A 5,945-nucleotide genomic window follows, 5' to 3' on the forward strand; every position below is an offset into this window, starting at 1 on the left:
AAAAACAACAATATTTATTGTCAATTAACATTGAACTACAGATATACAGTAAATACTGTGGATTTGTGTAATGTATATAAAATAAATAAAATAGCTTTTGAAAAGGTGTGCATCTTAATTTTAGATAAATAAAATAAAGTGTAGCAGCAGCTTGAGTTTCTCTTTTTCTTTGTTAACCGTTTCACATCATGACTTAACAGTTTCAGACGATTATAGAACAATATCAGTCTTTACACATCATAACAATTGAACAGTTTCAAAGTTTCTCCTTCTTTCCCTCTTATATTGCAGTCCCTCACTCACTTTGTTTTATTCAGTGTGAGAATTGAGCTGGAGCTTGTCCTGCCAGGAGTTTAAATCTGGGCTGAAATGGTGTCAGGGCACACATCAAGCCTCACAACATTAGCCTCGGTTAGCCTCGGTTAGCCTCGGTTAGCCTGCGATGGAACGATATTTATTTGTTGTGACCTCAGTTCTGACTTGAGAGGGAATGTTTGGTCAAACACTTTGTGTTTTGTCTCATAGTGGGCACTTTTAATGAGCGCCATGGTCTCTGAACAAATGAGACACACTGGCTCTGGGCTCTCAGTGGGCAGGATGAACATGAATGAGTCCACTCAGGGTTCAAAGCTCTGTTCTCACTGTCCACTTTCCTCTTCTTGGAGAGCGCCATGTGTAATAATTTGCCTCTCCCTGTATGCTGCTAACACTGCCTGTTCACTCTCCTCTCCGCTTCTCTCCCGGTATCGCTAATTATTCTCTTCACTCACTTTCCTCTTCGCTTCTCTCTGCCGCGCTCTCGTCTCTTCTTCTGTGTTTCTCTCCCTGTATCGCACACTCGTCTCTTTCGCCCTCTTTCGGTTAAAATAGAATCGCCCCATCAAAATTGAAATCCCCTATTAATGTATTAATTAGAGGTCCGGGTCCGTATAGGTCACCGCCTGTTGCCGACCCCTGTACTAGAGTGTATGACAGCTTCCGGTTCCTGGGCATTCTGGCTACGCATCCCTCATTCACCAATGGGTAATGTTTGGATGGATTTAGGAACTTCCCCTCGATTCAATTGGCTCTAACGGTTAAAAAGAGGTGTCAATCATCAAAATTGACCGAGGGGGGCCAAAGATATGAAAAATGCACCCAAATGACCCCAGAAGTTCTTGTTTTTTTTCCTAATTCTCTCTAAAAGGGCAAATATCACTTATTTTTGCATCAATCTTGATACAGGGTACTTATTATATGTTATAGTTTGGATTCCTAAAGCTTGTGTTCTACTATCCCTTCATTCAAGGGTGGTCTTCACTATAAGTAATGTTTTTTTTGGACGGACACTATCATTTATTTTGTTTTACTATGTTCAATCTGAATTTACTTTAAAATTAAAAAAAATCTATATTGATTCTGACTTTTCTACATCCGACTCACAGGTTTATCATTGATTTGAGAAAAAAGGATTATTAATTTACCCCTTTTAAAAGGGAAGATATAGTAAATTCTTCTTCATGCCCTCAAGAGGCATTTTGTTAAATTTGTTTGCTTAATTTTTCTTAAAGAATATGAAGGCACATTTCAAGCTGTCCTCCACTCTAGCTGTGACATCACGCACTCTAAGCCTGCGCAATACACACTAATGTTAAAATCTGAAGAACGCCTCTTTACCAAGGTCTGAACAATGTTGAATATCTCTAAAAGTATGAATCTGATTTAAGATCTGCGTAACACGAATAATGTCAGAAAGATGTGTAACATTCTAAAGTTGGATTGAGGTTTCTGAGTGAAAGTATGAAGGAGCAGTTAGCAGTTGAAGTCGCATGAAGATTTTTCAAGTCTGAAGAGTTTCTCCATTGACTTCCATGTTAAACATTTGATGAATTATGGGATATATCTTTGGAATTCTGAAAGTGAAGAATTAAGTAATAGCCTGCAATTCCTTATCGAGATGAACGTTTTGATGTTCGAACGGAGTTTCTGCGATGTGGAATGTGGGAGCAGAAGAGGAACAAAATAACCCTGCAGGATAATAATAAAGAATTTGTGCGTAGAAGAACAAGTAGTTGGAATGCTGTTTCAGCATTCCCACTAAACAAGTATGAGTTCTGGTCATAACCATTAATGATTTGGTTTCTAAATAATAGTTTTAGTTTAGATCAACTTATATTTCAGCTCATCATGACTGTTATTCCACAGATCAACACCTTTTGTTTTGATGCAATGAAGTTTTGAATTTGTTCGTATGTTTTTTTTTTTTTTTAAATGCTGTTTCCTCTCAACATGTGCATGCCCTCTCTATGTGTGAAAAGTCCCTGGACAATATGAGGTAATTGTTGATTTGCGGCTTTGAACATATTTTGGATACCAGGTTTTGTAGTTTTAGTGTTTTAAGTTTGATAAATAATATATTTGTTGGTTCTCTGTAGGTAGTTTGATGTATAATTTGTATGGCTCTTTTTGCAGGATGAAGATTAAGATTAAGATGCAAGTTAGCAACACACGTTGAACAGCCTTTCAATTGTAAATTCCGTTCTCTTAATGTCATTTCGTTCAACGTTGTTGAATTATAGAAGAGGGTTTTCTAAACGGGATTGTATGCGGGGGTGGAGGGAGTTAAATATTAGATAAATATAACTTTGGTGCGTGTAAGAGTGAGTGTTTTTAGCAGAGCCATATTGTGTCCTTGTGATTATGTTGATTATTACCTGTCTGTATAATGGTGCAGCTCAGCTGATTTTGGATTGATGGCAAAGGGAGATGGACTTAAAGAGCCTGTGACACGGTTTTCCCCCATCATCCAAACCCATCAATTTGAGTACATATTGTCCCCTTGAAAACCGTTACTGAACTGATTTTGGATATTTGTACTTTGATAACCATTAATCTGCCCTTCAATGTTGACAATTTTCTGGATCTTCTCGCGGATTCTTCAAGTCCCACCAAATGATGGGTGACGTCATTGCGGGCACAGCGCTCCAGCTGCACCGTCCAGGATCCCAGCATCTGCATGTAAACCTTTATATATATATACAGTCAGATGCAAACGCACGATGGTGCACACAGCAGCAAGCTCAGACAGCGATGACAGGTTAATGTTGAACGTGTCTGAGAGCTCATGAGGCTGAAGGATCGGTTTATTGTATCTGTTAGAAGTTTAGGAATGAGGTGCGTCAATATGGGCGATCAAATGGTCATGTAGCCAGTGGTGGAATGGGACTACAAATCATCCCGGGACTCTCGACCGGCCCACTTCGGTACCGCTAGTAAATTGTCAACGGGGGGAGTGGGGGATGTCAGGGGCGGCGGGTGCTGTAGATAGTAAATGTAAATATGTAAATATTTGTGTCACTGCATCCTGGTAAAATACAAATATAATGTATAATGTCTGTGTCTTTGACATTAGCGCTGCTAGCCACCTGTGCCCTGTACTACGAAGCCAGTTCAACAGACCCTGGATATGTTTGAGTAACAAACATATCCAGGCCCGGAGGCGGGCAGCGTCAGGTAAAATAAGTTATTTAGCCTTCTCAAACCTGAGCCTCACGCGCCGCCTATGGGGGATGTGCTGGTGACTTATCCGACCGGCAAACTTCGGTACCGGCCCATCGGGATTCGTCCCGATGGCCAGTCCGCCACTGCACCCAACCCACGTAAACTGTCAACGGGGGGAGCCTCGCTGCGGGGAAACAGTGGACCTAGTGTCCCGATCGGAGTGGGAATAATAATAATAATCCGTGCATTTTATCCATTAATTTCCCCAACATTGTGGTCAAAAACCACACGTTTAATCCACGTTGGTGTACTACAACTACAAAAAGCATCGGCTTGTTTTCTCATCAGGAAATGCAGACCGGCTCAAACAAACGATTTTTAATCATCATCCTCACTCATCATTTAATGTATCATATGTTCGCCGAATTGACATGAAAGCACTAATAAATGTAGTTTCATCCACTTGAGTTTATAACCACAAAAATAATCGATTTGTTTTTATATCACATCCGACGGGAGGAAATTCAGCAGCTCTCACTCCCGATTTGTAATCCTAATGTAATCATCATCTTCACCACGATCATTTATGTTTATGTCGCCGAATTGACATGAAAGCACTGACAAATATGAATATACTGTAGTCAACTTCATTAAAACGTTATTAACGTGCACTAAACTCAGTAATTCACCATTTCTACGCATGACAACACACTTTGTCCGTGTTTGGCTCTCGAAGCGTTCCCGCATTGACGTCACTTCCGGCTTCCCCCAAAACTTCAAAATGAGTCAAGGAATTTCCCCGCGATGTTCGAAATTATTGATATTTAACGGAACGGTATTTATTTTTCTTTTTTAAACTGACGGTTCGAGATTACTAGTAGCCCAATATTTCATTGCACAACAGTTGTTGGGATGCTGTCACAGGCTCTTTAAGTGAGAGTGAAAACACAAGGTAAGTTTACTACTACTGTTTTATATAAGTAAGCATACTAAACATGTATTCTATCACTGTATTATATAAGTAATCTTGTTAGTAACCTACTGTATGGCAGGTGGAGGGGCAGTGATGTTACAGGTGGAGGAGCAAAACTGCAAGACTGCAAACTCCCAAGACAGAGAAATCAAAGTGTGTTCTCCAGAGAAGAGGTTGATTTCACTTCAATTTGTTCATATTTTCTAAAGATGTGGAAATGGCACAAAAAAAAACTTGAGAGCTGTAACCAAGACAACTGTAACAACATGAGTAGAGAGCCACCAAGGTTTTTCAAGTCCCTCTCTTACTCCATTTTGCCAACCCAAACTTCCAGGTACATGACGGGACACCTTGCTTGTTGTTATTGTTGTTTGCGCTCCTCTGGCTGGGTTCTGGCAGGTGGAGGGCAGTGATCCCTTCCCTTCTTCCCTCAATCTTTGAGACTAATGTAAGTAGAAGACAATGTAAATGTTCGAACATTTAAAATATTATACCACTTAAAAATAAGAAATATTTATTTTGTTACTAAGAGTTCATACTTATTATACCTGTGTCACCTTTCACACTATCGCTGTGATCATGAGCTATGGGCTTTGTAGATACAGGGGCCCTTCTCTTTTTGACCACAGGGCGATGCATGAAGATGGTGGGTATAGCCTCTGCTCTCAGCCTAGTCCTGCCCTTTTTTGTCTTGACAAACGAGTGACTTGAGGTTACTTCACACACAGAACAACTCAGTGTTGTCTGCCCACATACATATTCCATAGTGGTTGAATACACAGTATTAGGAAACACTTTATACTTACTGGACATGTTATACTCATTACATACTGTATATAAAATATGACCAAGAATGTGAGACAACTTTATAGAAATTCATATCACATCTGTTACTGATGCCATTTGTCATACTTTGTTAAACTCACAAATAATAAAGTTCCATAACTTCAGTTGGGAACAGAGACCACACCTTATCTCCCCAAGGCAATTTCCCATCCAATAGGTGTGCTGTGTGTTTAACCCTTTCTCCTGTCTGTTGCTCCCTCTCTCAGCACAAGAACCAGAGGGGGATTCAATGGAGCCTGAATACCTGCACTGAGACCCTCACCCTGCACCCTGAGTCTCAACTCTCAGTGTTTTTCAAGCCTTTCCCTGTTTTTTTGTATTAAACAAAACATTAAGCTTTCCCAATGGTGTGGTTTTCGTTTGGTGAAAAAGTGCAAATGCAGTGTTTGTATATAAATCACATATTTTTTTGCTGTTGGTCGTGAAATTGCTCCTGCTTCCTCCGCTCTGTGTCAGTGGGGAAGCCGTACATTCGTACTCCTTTCTCTGAGCGATTTGAGCATCCCCAGGCAGCACAGCAAACCATGGTGGCGACTAGGAGGCAGCACAGCAAACCATGGTGGCGACTAGGAGGCAGCACAGCAAACCAGGACAACACGGAGGAAAAGGCACTGCATGATATGCTATTCAATGTTTATTGAATTCC

At 40.4% G+C, this 5,945-nt stretch overlaps 1 long non-coding RNA gene across 1 annotated transcript; it reads left to right on the forward strand.

Annotated features, from left to right (window-relative positions):
• Window positions 1–4,842: 4,842 nt before the first annotated feature.
• On the forward strand, window positions 4,843–5,639 carry LOC139436058 (uncharacterized). Its single transcript, XR_011645268.1, has 2 exons — window positions 4,843–4,901; window positions 5,506–5,639. It is a non-coding gene; the product is annotated as an uncharacterized lncRNA (long non-coding RNA).
• Window positions 5,640–5,945: the final 306 nt, after the last annotated feature.

The sequence above is a fragment of the Pseudochaenichthys georgianus genome, chromosome 22 (assembly GCF_902827115.2).
Source record: "Pseudochaenichthys georgianus chromosome 22, fPseGeo1.2, whole genome shotgun sequence".
In the NCBI taxonomy this organism is placed as follows: Eukaryota; Metazoa; Chordata; class Actinopteri; order Perciformes; family Channichthyidae; genus Pseudochaenichthys; species Pseudochaenichthys georgianus.